The sequence below is a fragment of the Mya arenaria genome, chromosome 13 (assembly GCF_026914265.1).
Source record: "Mya arenaria isolate MELC-2E11 chromosome 13, ASM2691426v1".
Lineage (NCBI taxonomy): Eukaryota > Metazoa > Mollusca > Bivalvia > Myida > Myidae > Mya > Mya arenaria.
The window spans coordinates 61,937,574-61,952,931 of NC_069134.1; positions in this window are offsets into that span (position 1 = coordinate 61,937,574).

The following is a 15,358-nucleotide window of genomic DNA, read 5'->3' on the forward strand; positions in this document are numbered from 1 at the left end:
AAGACGGCTAAAATGCTATATAAATCACTCTCACTCTCCGATTCCTGGGCAGAAATCAGTACGGTTATCCTTTTTGAGGGGCCATGTGACCCTTTTGACCGTACCCATACATACTTTTGTGAGAGGCTGACCCCTATATGACTATGACTATGACTCACCTTGGTGATGATCGAGCCCACAACCTTTTGGGTGAGAGGCGGACACCTATACCACCAGTCCACTTTCATCCTGGTTGGAAACTAACCGACAACCACATGGGCGACAGGCGGATACATATACCAATTGACCACTCTCACCCTGTTGGGGATCGAACCAACAACCTCTTGGGTGTGAGGTGGTCGCTTTTACCATTTGACCCTTTGACCCTCTCACTCTGATGAGGATCTAACCCACAACCTCTTCCGTGAGAGGCGGACACCTATACCCTTTAATCATTCTCACTTTGATGTGGATCGAACAAACAAACTTTCGGGTGATAGGCGGACACCTATATCACTCGACCACCCTCGTCCCTGGTTTATAAGATAAAACCGCTTTGTTGAAATGGCCAAGTTTTTCATTCCTTGTATTTTTGTCACAATGGTATTTAAAGCACATCAGCGATTGTTATGAAATAGAGTATAAAATCTACATTTAAATGACTACAACCATTTACAGTTGATATATTTTATAAATGCAGAGTGCATTCATATTGCGATGTCTTAATCGAACCAATTAGACAGTATTCCTATTTCTACAATATGACACCAACATCTGTTTTATTTACTATTGCATGATAAATTGACAACGGGCTTCTACTAAGGTGGAGTTTTGTGTATAGGCTCGGGTTTCAACCCAAACGTAAACTGCACAATACCCGATTCGGAAGCGCGCTGTGTGATTATGTCGAAGGTGTAAGTATTTACACCCTTTCTGTATTAATGGCACTGTATTTAACAAACGAGGAACAGTTTAGACCGGGGAGGTGCCCAATCAATTCATCATAAATGGATCCATACCTTTATTTAGAACTGCAGTTGAAACGATCGACAAAACCAATGATGCATCAGATTCTTTAGGCTTGCAGGGTGTCTAAAATATCTTCTTTAGATTAAATATATCGCGGATACATATGCACGGAAGTGTTCAGTTTGTTAAGAGAATTAGTTAGGGATATGAAGATTTCTAGACGTTTTTGGTAGAATACAATTCAAAAGTGTCTTCCAAATTTCTACGAGGTCTGATAGTCCAAGAATAAAATTAATTAAACTTTGATCTTACACTTATAAAACCAAAATGTTATTAGTTTTTTTAGTACGTACATGCCTCGGAACTTGTTTGTCAAGTTATGATGATTATTGAAATTTTATCACGTGCACAAAACAACACGTTTGAACTGTTGACCAAAATACAGGAGTTCCAGAATGAGGTCAAGATAATAGATATAATAAAAGCGTGCTTCCCATATTGATTTGTCATCACGGAAACTAAAACTAAGGCATATAAGATATTAATTTAATCTGATATTTTAAAATAAACAATGAAAACCCAATTTTTCATAACATTTTCATAACAAGTTCATTCTGCAGTTCTTGGGTTTCCTATCCTTGAAAGCCCACTTAAAATAAAAAGGCCAGTATCTTTGAATATCGGGTGCAGACGCGCATTTTTATTACGACATTGATTTATTTGAGACTTTAATAGCATGAATTTCCATTTAAGTCGTAGTTTATGCACTGTCTATGAGTTCTTAAAATAAGTAGCTGTTTGCACATGCCAGAAACTTGCGGCATAGATGAGAAATTCCTGTTTGTATTGGCTATTTATGATACAAGCGCGGTGCTCGCAATCATTCATACAATAATTATCACAAGTAAAATTGTCACTGGATCAAAATGCCTTAGAAAAATATATATCATTGTTGGGCCGTAATCGAACAACGGAAGTCGTTTGCTTGGTCAAATATTGTACAGTTTCCTATACGCATTACGAGATAAATGAATTCTAAACCAAATCTAGTTTTCTTTCATCGACAAAGATCTGCCGGAAGCATAGATACACCCACAGTATGCAATGAAATTTAGTTAGGTTGTGTTAAACAGAGGTGTCGAATGAATTGCTCAATTCTGTGCATTGCCTTCCGAGAGTTGAAAATTTTTTTATTTGAGTTGAGTTGAGTTGAGTTAAATGTGACATACACGTCCGAATAGTTCACGCATATGTGTGTGACACATACGTTTTGTGGAAAATAAGCTCAAAAAAGATTTACGAAGGAATACATTATGTCTGTACACAATGCCCCTTACTATAAAACAAGACCGTTACTCTTACTGGGACCAACGCCCAAGGCCAGGCTTGTTACGTGTTAAGTAAACTTTTACACCATAACTGATCGATAGCCAATGCAACACATGTAGGTAACCAAACCTATTGGTGCTTGCTTTTTTGTCTTGGACAATGACAATTGAGGATTTTTTTTCAAATGTTCTGTTCATTAATTCAACGTAGATGGATTCTGACGAATGCACCAAAATAGTTACATGGAGTATATTTCATTCAGTGGGTTGATTTGCTACACTAGTGTCAGTAGTAAAAGGTAGAAAGGGTAGAATATACATAGACTACATTTCAACCAGTTTGCTTACTTCTTAAATAACTGTCGGATTTAAAGATAGATACACATAAAATACATTTTATTCAGTTTGCTTACTTATAAAACTAGTAGTGTAAGAAGTAAGAAGTAAGAAGTAGAATATTCTACGAATTTCATGTGTTTAATCTGCTCAGGTGATAATATACGCATTTGTGCCACTTGATACGAGGGTGTAGTTAGAGCAATTTTTGAATTGATATTTCTGTGTGGATAGAATGGATATTTCGAAAAATAAAGCTATACTGTCTATAAAGGCACACAAAGTGTGTCTTAGCTTCCAAGCAAACTTTTATATTTGTTTACGACACTCGATTCAAGTAAAAGATAATTTTTTGATTCAGCAAAATTCGTGCGCTCTTTAAGCTCTTTAAGCTTACACCAAAATGTATGGCAAATTACAATCATGTCATTAAAAAGTCCGACCAAAAAATAAGCTAGCTCCAAGATATACTTAAAAGTTAAGTTTTGGTGCCTGATGACCCCATGCATGTACTTTTTTATAAATTGGAAAGGTATTACTTTCTGGTAACTTTAATTAAAATAAAAGACCTAAACGCAATTAAACATAACGTTTATGTTGATTTTATCTTTGACCAAACCAATAAGTTAACCAGTTTGAATTAATTGGCTTTTGCAGTATTGCATCCTTTCTATATTTGTAAATATGTAACCACATCGCTAGCTTCTTAAATTGACGAAGTATTTCGTAAAATTATAATATTTTTTATGAATTACTTGTAGAGTCAGCGTGTAATTGTTAATACTTAGTTCAAAATGATTCCTAAGTGAAATTGAGTATTACATAAATCATCAAGATATCTAGGAGTCAAGTCCTTAATATAAACTGCTAAATTGAAATTACTAGCGATCAACTTGCATATACTGTTAAATGTTAAGAATTCCAACATTGTAAACCGTTCATAAACATCCGAGGTTGTAACTAAAGGATCATGGCTCCAATTGATCGTATGCATGTTAAAGAAGCTGGCAATGGAGCCTCGTATAAAAGGAAGAACGCGGGGGAGGAAAATAATACTTCCATTAGCTGTCAGATTTGTCTATAATATTAACTGAAAGGAGGAAATAACAGGGAGCTAGTGTTTTATCAATAAATTATCTTAACAAGTCAGACGCATTTGTCCAATACAAATTACGGAATTCGTAAAGCAATTATTGTCGAACCAAATATAGTAGGCAGTCTTCGCCATTAATTACAAGTCAAATTAGTTGAGGGAGTAAAACACGTTACTTTGTAATAAGTGAAAAGGGTTCAAGTTTTGTCTTGATTATTGATCATAGAAATTATTTGTTAATTTAAGAAGCTAGTCACTTGGCCATAAACACAATTACAAACAAAGAAAAGATGCATTTCCGCAGCAGCCACTTACATGAAACTGGTTAGCTTTTTGCTTTCGTAAAATTTAGCCCAAATGTAACTGACTGTACAATAGGAATGATAAAATTTATATCATTACTTAATTCTGATAATAAACCTATGTTAATAAGATTAGCTTTTTTCTGTTTCAAAGCTTATAAAATAAAAGAATTGAATATACAAAATCACCACTAAAGACATCCTCACATAAAATCTTTTTAAACTTGCTTCATTTTTTCACGATATTGTATAATTGGTTTGTAAATAATATATTGCAAAAGTATTTTGTTCCTTAATGCAGGCAATTGTTATATATTTTGTGTTTATAACGATGAGTTAAATAAACATTCCGTCCGTTCAATTCTGTTATCTTATGTTATTCAGAAGTTTCCATTAACCAGTCACCTCCTTTACATTTGCAAACGAGAATTATAATAACCTGTCTAATACAAAATTTTGGCAGAAGATTTTGAAAAAACAGTGTCCTAGAAATTCGAACCCACATAAACGTGTATTGTTAATGCCTGGTGACCCCATGCCTATTTTGTAATTCATTTTAAAGTTAACATTAATGTTAATCAAGCTATGAAGGAGCTAGCTTATTTGTGACCAAGATTCTTAAAAGCATGAAAGATAATCATCATGTAGTCCGCCAATTATTGTTCATTTATATTTTACATCAGGTTATCAAACTGACTTAGAATACACCCTCATCGACTGACTCATTTTCAACGCAAAATAAGACATAGGGAGTATGAAACGGATGGAAGTACACAGACCTTTAAACACCCGTGGAAGTAGAAATTATTTGTGATTGAGCCTAGAACTTAATAACTGCGAGTGTATTGCCTGCAAATGTTGGTTGTATGTTCTATGTCGTTGGCATTTACCTAGTGCCATTAAACCGGGTTTATGTTTAAACTTTTTGCTTATTTCTGTAGCTTTTCGCATACGTATTGTAAACAAATGCACATACTTTGTGGCCATCTTTTTAAATACTTCACAAGAGAAAAAAAAAACATAATCAAACGTTTCCATGAAATGTGAAGCGAATGTCATAAACTAATTATACAGTTTTACTCACAACTACTTTGCCTAGACAGACAGAATAGCTGTTTATACCTTTATATCCATTCTAACAACACAGATATATCAATTCACGAATTCGATCGAACTACACGCTCGTTAATCACATGATCAATGTGTATTCAACCTATTACAACTGACACTAATTTAGCAAGTCTGCAAACTGAATGAAATATACTTTATGAATATTCTACAGTTTACTACTGACACTAGTTTAAGAAGTCTGCAAACTTGATGATATATACTCCATGAATATTCCACCTATTACTACTGGCAATAGTTTAAGAAGTTAGCAAACTGAATGAAATATACTCCATGAATATACTACAGTTTACTACTGACACTAATTGAAGAAGTTAGCAAACTGAATGAAATATACTCCATGAATATACTACAGTTTACTACTGACACTAATTGAAGAAGTTAGCAAACTGAATGAAATATACTCCATGAATATACTACAGTTTACTACTGACACTAGTTGAAGAAGTTAGCAAACTGAATGAAATATACTCCATGAATATACTACAGTTTACTACTGACACTAATTGAAGAAGTTAGCAAACTGAATGAATAATACTCCATGAATATACTACAGTTTACTACTGACACTAATTGAAGAAGTTAGCAGCTGAATGAAATATACTCCATGAATATACTACAGTTTACTACTGACACTAGTTGAAGAAGTTAGCAAACTGAATGAATTATACTCCATGAATATACTACAGTTTACTACTGACACTAGTTGAAGAAGTTAGCAAACTGAATGGAATATACTCCATGAATATACTACATTTTAATTAGAACTCTAGTTTAACAAGTCAGCAAACTTGATGAAATATACTCCATGAATATACTACAGTTTACTACTGACACTAGTTGAAGAAGTTAGCAAACTGAATGAAATATACTCCATGAATATACTACAGTTTACTACTGACACTAGTTGAAGAAGTTAGCAAACTGAATGAAATATACTCCATGAATATACTACCTTTTACTACTGACACTTGTTTAATAAGAAGAACGATCTACGTTAGCTCTTGGATAAGGATTTGTTATTGGTCCCAGGTAAAAAGAATGAACAGAACCTTAAAATATCAGAATGTTATCCTGGTGAGAGCTATGTTCAGCCTTTATTTTCACAAATAGTACATGTCATACATGTGTGAATTTGTCACACGTATGAGTCACATTTACATCAAATCAACTCAAATAATATCCAGTTTAACTCAAGAACTTGAGCAATTCAGCTGACACTTCCTTTTAACTCTACTTAACTCATTTTCATTGCATATTGCGGGTGTATCTGTGCTGTCGGCAGATCTTTTATGCAACAAAATTCGATTTGGTTTACAATTTATTTATGTTTCTTCTGTTTGCATATTTCATTTCAGCTCATATTTGACGTGAGTAATACGTATATGAAATCAGTTCATTAATTGACGAAGCAAGCGGCTTCCGTTGTTCGATTATGGCCAAACATGATGGGGTATTTCTCAGGCAGTTGTGACATTTTTTAGTCGTGAGAAGTATTGTATGAATGATTGTGGCACCACACGTGTATCATTAATAGCCAATACAAACAGGAAATTCTCATCTAAGATGCACGTATTTAGCATATGCAAACACCTATTTTATTCATGAACTCATAGACAGAGCATAAACAACGACTAAAATGGAAATGCATGCTATTAAAGTCTCATTTGAATCAATGTAGTAATGAAAATGCGCGTCTGCACCCGATACTCAAAGATACTAGCATTTCTATTTCAAATGGGCTTTCAAGGATAGGAAACCCAAGAACTGCACAATGTACTGACATAATGTTCTAAGAAAATTGGGTATTCATTGCATGGTTTAAAATATTAGGGTAAGTTTATATTTATTATGGCTTAGGTTTTAGTTTCAGTGATGACCAATTAGTATAGGAAGTAAGCTTTTATAAGCTTTTCCCCATTCGGAATGTTATTTTTATTCTGATTTGGAAATCCTGTATTGGGTTAACCATTCGAACGGTCTTTTTTATGCGCGTAATAATCATAATAACATGACAAAAAGGTTCAGAGGCATGTACGTCCAAACAAACTAATAATAGTATGGTTTCATAAGTGTCAGGTTGACGTTTAATTAATTTTGTTCTAAAACTACCAGACCTCGTCGTAATTTGGAAGACACTTGTTAATTGTTTTGTGCCAAAAACGTCTAGAATTCCTTTTATCCCTGTTACTTAATTCTCCTAGCAAACTGAACACTTTCGTGCATATGAATCCGCGATATATTCAATCTAAATACGATATTTCAGACGCCTTGCAAGCCTATAGAATTTGATGCTACATTGCTTACGTCGATCTTTTTAGACTGCAGTTCTGAATAAGGGTATGGATGCCATTTATGATGAATTGATTGGGCACTTCCAAGTTCTAAAATGTGCTTCATTTGTTGAATATAGTGTCATTAATATCAAAAAGGGCGTAGATATTTTCACCTTCGACATTGTCACACAGTGGGTTTCTGAGTCGTGTATTGTGCGGTTAACGTTTGGGTTGAAACCCGAGCCCATTCACAAAACTCCACCTTAGTAAAAGCGCGTTGTCAATTTATCATGCAATATTTGGTGTCATATTGTAGAAATATGAAGAATAGCTAATTGGTTGTATTAAGACATCGCAATATAGAATGCACTTTGCACTAATGAAATATATCTGCGGTAAATGGGTGAAGTCATTGAAATATAGATCTAATACGGTTTAACATAACACAACTCTGGTGTGCCGCGCTTTAAAATCTTTAGCTGCCCATTGTCAACCAAGTGACACAAGCGATTGCAAAATCTCAGTACATTGAGGGCATAAGTTCATACACAAGATTACGGTTCTTGTTACATACTCTTGTAATCAATGATTTAAAACTTCCTAAGTTTTATGGGAATAAATTCAACGTTTGTTTGATTATAGTTTAGTTTCCTGCAGCGTACTGGCTTGCTGGCGGCCGAAGTCCAGTATGTTGCCCGATCAATAACTTTAGAACCGTATGCCCAATCATCACTTAATTTGGTTAGAATGTGAATTGGCATAATATCTCGGGAAAGTTCGAAAACCAGCCATATCGCGCGAGTCACTCGAGATATCGCCCTTTTATAACCAAAATTACCTAAAGACGGTCTTGTTTTAATTATGAATTCAACTTTATAAAACAGACGAACAAGAAAGTTGTCTTCTTACAAAAGCAACAGAAACCAGAAAAGCAACAGCCATGTCATGAATAAAACACCTTGAATATCTGATATGTACTTACTTTAATTCCAGACTTTTCACAAAACAAAACATTTCAAACAATGACAATTTATCCTAAAATGCTCATGACATTTAAAGATTTGTAGAAAAGCATTTGAGATTTCCTGATAAAAATATTGGTACTCCGTGGTCAATAAAACAAGTTTTGTTCTTTTTAAGGTATCCAACCCATATGTATCTGATAGTTCCATCAACTTAAATAAATGTTAAATGTATTAAGTGCCTGGTAGCCACATGCAATGTTGGTATTATTTGATTATTAGCTTGATATTAGCTTGCTGATTATGAACACTTCACGCAGTTATTTTCTAGCGAGGACATATTGTAACGATGCTTATGTAGAAGACAAGTAAATAGCAATGTCGTTTCTGATACTGTTGTAAATATATTTGATTGTGATTTTAGTGAAGATGAAATTATTAAAGCTATAAATAGATTGAAACGGCAAAAGAGTCCAGAGAAGTTATGTTCATAGCTGAATATTTTATAGATAGTTAAGATTGGTAAGCTGTATTATTATGTAAATGTTAATAAAAATATAGTTAAGGCGTTTATCCTACATTATAACTCAAGGAATTATCATCTCTGTATATTATTATCTGTATGTTTGTAGTACAAAGTTTAACTGATAAGGTATAGAATATGACAAGCGTAATCTGTACTGTGCATTAGTTGACCTTAAAAAAAGCCTTTGATATGGGGTATAAAAATGGTGTACGGTTCAAGCTATTATTTTAAGAAAAAAATCCCTGATCAAGTTGTAAAAATGCTTGAGTGAATCAGTTAAATTCTGTGTTATAAGGAATGCTAATCTTACTGATACATTTGAAAGTTTCATGGAAGTGAAACAAGGCGGAACATTGTATCCCTTATTATTTATAATGTTTATAAATTATATCGAGTCATAATTAAGTAGTCAAGGAGATGATTCTGTAAATTATGAAGAATTTCAAATATGTATGCTCCTTTTTGCACAAGGTATTGTCTTGTTATCTTAATAAGTAAAAGAACTCCAACTACTTTTAGATAAATTATACGAGTATTGTTGAGTGGAATGTAACTGTAAATACGAAAAAACTGTTGCAATAGTATGTAAGGTACAAGAAAGGAAAGTGACAGTATTTAATAACAATGGTAGTCTTGATATTGTAAATAATTGTGAAAAAGCACTGCGTGCCATGTTTTTACATAATGGTTTGTTTAAGAAAATCTCGCTTATTGTAAAAAGAAAAACTTAATTCATTTCATTCACGTGTCTTACCTCTATTTACATATGGATGCAAAATATAGTGTGTTTATACAACTCCGTATATAGAGACTTTGTGTGCTTTTTTTTTTTAAACAGTAACTTAATTTCAGATATGAAACGTGTAATGTTGCCGTTTACGGCGAACTAGGTAAAGTATCATTAGATGTTGTGCGTAAAGAGAAGATATATTAAATAACTATATTGGTACCAAACTTGTCAATTCTACTTATAACCCTTTGTCAAAATGTTTTGTGGTACACTGAATATTAATGACTTGTCTTAAAATATCATAATGTTCTGCTTAATACTATTAAAACTTATGTATACGTGCATATGTGTTACAGTTTTCTCATTTCACGGGTGTCATAGAAACAAGACCGAAATAAAATACGACGCTTCGCTAAAATCAACATTTTTTCTATTTGTTTTATGGCTATCTTCCGAGATTTATTGGTGCTTAAATTTATTTTCATAATAACCCATCATTTGCAATATATATTGCTATATGGCTACCCATGTGGTGCCCCTCACGTGCCTGACGTCAACTGTCATTCCTACGCCGGTTTGTGGAGAAATAGTTTTTCGGAATTATTTGTTATGATTACCATTTAATGTGTTTTAATTCAAACATTTCAAAAACATTAATCAATAAAAGTATCCGATGATAAACTGACGTATGCATATTTATTTTTCCAATTGAGAAGGTTAATGTACAAAACAAATAATTGAAAAATGCATTGATACATATGACCAAATTACACTTGTCGCCATTTACTGAAAGAAGTACTTGAAAGGTCAAAACAAATAAGGATTTACAGTAGCCCGGTTAGATCAATCGGTATAGCGTTGGACTGTGAATCGGACAACCCGGGTTCGATTCCCGGGCGGACCAGATCACTTCTGTTGTGGTTGGTTATGAAATCCTTTCTACGACCATTCGCACTCGACCACTGCCCCTGCATGTACAGAAGTTGTAAGTTCCTTGCAGAGGTGAAGGCACCGAGTACTAGTTAACCACCTGATACTCTGCCCAGGATAGGTGTGCGGTGGTTGAACTGTCACTCTGGGACCTTTCAATGTGCTCACGCCGGGACCCGGAGTATAAACTACTAACACCACCACCAAGGATTTACAATAGAATAGTTTAGCTGAAGAATGGAACCACTTGATGTGTTGATATGTGACGTGTTTCTGATTTTTTTATGACGGGGTACTTTATTTTATTAATTTGGTGATTGTTGTGTGAATATTTCGCGAAGTTTGATCACAAAGTAAGACAGTTTGAAAAGATAATAGAATGATGAAATAACATCGAATTTATTTTCTAGCAATCGCTTTCGTTTGTTAAGATTTTGCACGATGTCAAGGTTCGAGCATTCAGCTTCAATACTATTAATTTTGACATAATATATAAATTATAATTATATAACGTGAAGTAAACTCAGTTATGATCAAAGGGAAAATACTACAATTGAGTTCAAAACTGTTTTTTAAAGTTAATATATTAAACTCTTAGTTTGCAGTTAAATACGTTTCACTGTTGTTATATCACTAAAAATATATATACATATATTTCACCGAAAGACATGAAAGGATATGCTTTCTTTTCATTGAACGGTAGCATATAATATACTTTATATTTAGCCAATCTATCAAAGAATTCACTTATAAGGCAATTATTTTCAGAAGATCGTTTTGTAGTTGACTATTGTGTTGTTGTTGTTGTTGTTGTTGTTGTTGTTATGCTCCCGAAGGTGGGCATATTAAAATCGCACCGTCCGTTTGTCTGTCCGTCCGTCCGTCCGTGTGTGCGGCTCAATAACTCGTGTTCGGGCTGTAACTTTCCCTTGTATGGACAGATTTTAAAATAACTTGCCACATGTGTCCCACATACCAAGACGACGTGTCGCGTGCAAGACCCATGTTCCTACCTCTTAGGTCAAGGTTACACTTAGGTGTTTATTCACAATGGAGTGCTGCATATAAGGACATAGAGAATAGGTTGTCATGTCCGGGCTGTTACTTTCTCTTGTATGGACAGATTTTAAAATGACTTGCCACATGTGTTCGACATTCCAAGACGACGTGTCGCGTGCAAGACCCGTTTCCCTATCTCTAAGGTCAAGGTCACACTTAGTGTTTATTCACAATGGAATGCTGCCTATAATGACATAGAGTTTATGTTTTCGTGTCCGGGCTGTAACTTTCTCTTGTATGGACAGATTTTAAAATGACTTGCAACATGTGTTTGACATACAAAGACGACGTGTCGCGTGCAAGACCCGTGTCCTTACCTCTAAGGTCAAGGTCAAGGTGTTTATTCACAATGGAATGCTGCATATAAGGATATAGAGTATAGGTTGTTTTTTCCAGGCTGTATCTTTTTCTAGTGTTGACAGATTTTAAAATAACTTGCCACATGTGTTCGACATACCAAGACGACGTGTCGCGCGCAAGACCCATGTCCCTTCCTCTTAGGTGAAAGATACACTTAGTGTCTATTCACAATGGAATGCTGAATATAAGGTCATAAGAGTGTAGGTTGTCAAATATGGGTCGTATTTTTTATGTTCTGAGGCAATTTAAAATAACTTGCCATATGTATTTGACATGTAAAGGCAAGATCAACTTTTCATGTACTGACCTGGTTCATAGGTCAATGTCACATTCGGGGGCATTCGTCACATACTGTGACAGCTCTTGTTTTGTAATTTAAATTAAATCTATGTAATGTAAATGCAAATTATGATAAGGATATACCTTGTTATTTCGAAACGATTGCACATACTGTTATTTAAATAAAATAACAACCGATGAACAAGGGGAAATAACATTGCAACACTGTTTAAACTGAAGAACACATTGTTATGTCCCCTTGTACTTTGGGTTTCATTTAAAAGGTTTTTGGAACTTTCCGAACAGAATTCAATGAAACTTGGGAAATTTTGTACTAATAATAACTATTGGACTTATGGGTTCCCAAAGTTTCAAAGAATTCCTTTCATTTGTTCCAAAACTAGCTTTGACCAAAAGGTGTTCAATGAAAACCAACGTACAAGGGGACATAACAATGTATTCTTCTGTTATCATCCTTAAACTGTGGTTAGCTTCCATTGTACCTGATTGAAGCTCGGGATGATATATCTGTGCAAGAAAGTACCAGCGAGTTTAAATTTAAGCGCGGTGCAATTAAACTGAATTAAAGAAGCGTATGAAATAATAAGACAAACATAAAACAGGAGCCAATCTGGTGAAGAGATCATTATTTAATAAACACAAAATAAATCTGTAAGTATTGAACTAAAGTCACAGTTTTATTCAAACTTGTACATTATATAAATATTTACGGTATAACAACTTTTGAAACCTATTAAAATGTATAAACAAAATAAGGTCATTACACATTTGCTTATAGTGAAGAAAAGTAAAGTTAGTGGAGAAAAGTGTCTAGTATCTATACTAACGCACTTCAAAGCCCTTATTTACTAAACAACATAGTTTTCAAAATAATAGTTTCATTTTGGCTCGAAATAAGTTCGATGAATTTTGGAATGTTTATCGATAATATTAATAAATGTCTAGTTCTGCACTAGGCTCTTTTAGTTTTGTTTTCCACAAACCGTGACGATCTAAGGGAGAGAAACTCCGTGTTCGATTTACTTGTTTAAGACGAGTTGTGTTATCCTGTTTAGTTACTGTAGCACACCATCAAGTGTGTTTCCGTATAAACTGTTTCCATGTATTGTTCTGAAAAAATATTTAGCTCAAAAGAACAATGTAGCTATAATATTATTTTTTTGTTTTGCGAATAAAACTTTCAGAAGAAAATATCAATCAATACTAAATTGTGAGCTCACAAAAGTACATACATGTACAAAATGTACCATGCTTTAGTTTTTTTCACAATTCAATATCATAACTACATTTCTGAAGTAAAGGTCTCTTTGCGGAGTTTTAAATTGGAGTCTTGAAATGTTTAGTTTTTCGAAATTGAATTTAATAATCGGCGAAGGATATCAATTCTTGAATTTGCTCGTGGCTCTTTAATTGTAATCATTTGTCCAATTCACTTTGTCCGCTCTCACACTAGAACATTTATATGCAATAAATACCAAACTCAGTAACAAGGTGTTTTGATGAGTTCGAACAGCCATGTTGCAATATATACGCCATTAGTATGCGGCGTGTGTATACCACGTGATAAATTGCGTCATAAATGCCACGTCGGAAGGCAATACTTTGCTCCGAATGAAGACTTTGATTTTAAACAAAGACAACTTAACTATTTCTTCGTCATTTTAAATGATACATAGCGCATTCTACGCCGCTTACAGAGACACGCCTTCGGTCTTTTACCAGAATTTGATTTAGAGATTAGTTTCTGAAAACACTCCGAAAAACCTTTTCACAATACCGCCGCCTGGTGGAGCACTGTCAGAACATAAAATTGGAAATAGGTTTGTCGAAGTGTCTGAGTAAACTTATCACCTAATCAAACTCCGGTAATGAAAAGAAGGCGGGGCTCTTTCAGCGGCATAGGCTGCCCTTATTTCATTTCGAGTGATTAAGAAAAAGTTAACTTAGTTTTGAGTTTTCATTTTAAGCAAAATGTTGCCTTCCAACGAAGCATACACACATGTATGACTTAATTTATTACGTGCTATACACACACTGGGTATGGCCTCGAATCAATTTAAATTCGTACCCTCTTGAACATTTCTTATCCATATTTTACCGAACTAGGTTACAGTGTTTATGGGCATAATATCTCGACAATTAGATAAACAGATCATTTCGGAGTTGTTGCCCTTGAATCGCTATATTGTGGCCAAGATGACTTTTTCCCCACTTTAACTTGAGTATTTCTTATCTAATCTTTACCAAACTTGATTTCAATATATATATATATATGCGTAATATCTCGACCAAGATCGATCAACAGCAAGATTGTAACATTTACTCTGGAGTATTTTCCCTTGATTTGTCAAATTTGTCAAAGTTATTGGTCTTGATTTTTTAAATCTGACGATCTCTCTCTATTCCACACAATATATGTTTGAACTAACTGTTTTTTAACATTACAAAATAAGTGCATTCCAACCAGGCCTTATTTATTCAATTCAATTGTTAATAAATTATTCCGCTTTATTGCTTTAACACGAGCGTGAAATAGGAAAAAAAGAAACACGGGTGACGCTGTTTAAATTTGCCACACGGTGATGATAATGATGATAATGGTGATGATGATGATAAGGATGCTGCTGCTGCTGATGTTGTTGCTGCTGCTGCTAATGATATCGATGATGCTGATTAAGATGCTGCTGCTGCTGCTGCTGCTGCTGCTGCTGCTGCTGCTGCTGCTGCTGTTGTTGTTGATGATGATGATGATGATGATGGTGGTGGTGGTGGTGATGATGATGATGATGATGATGATGATGATGATGATGATGATGATGCAGATAATGTTCGTTCTTATACAAATATATCAAAACTCTATCAAGTTTGTGTTCGTTCATCAACGATTACATGCATTCTTGTTTTAACCACAATTACAACACTCAACTAATCTGCCATGCCCCTTTATGGAGATGGATAACCATGCATCGGTCGCTTTCCATTTTCATCGTGCAAAGGTTAGATCCCTCCCATATCTCTTCATAGCTCCACCCCTGCCCACTTAGATGGCTTAAGATGCTTACTTAGCGTTGTTTCGTAGA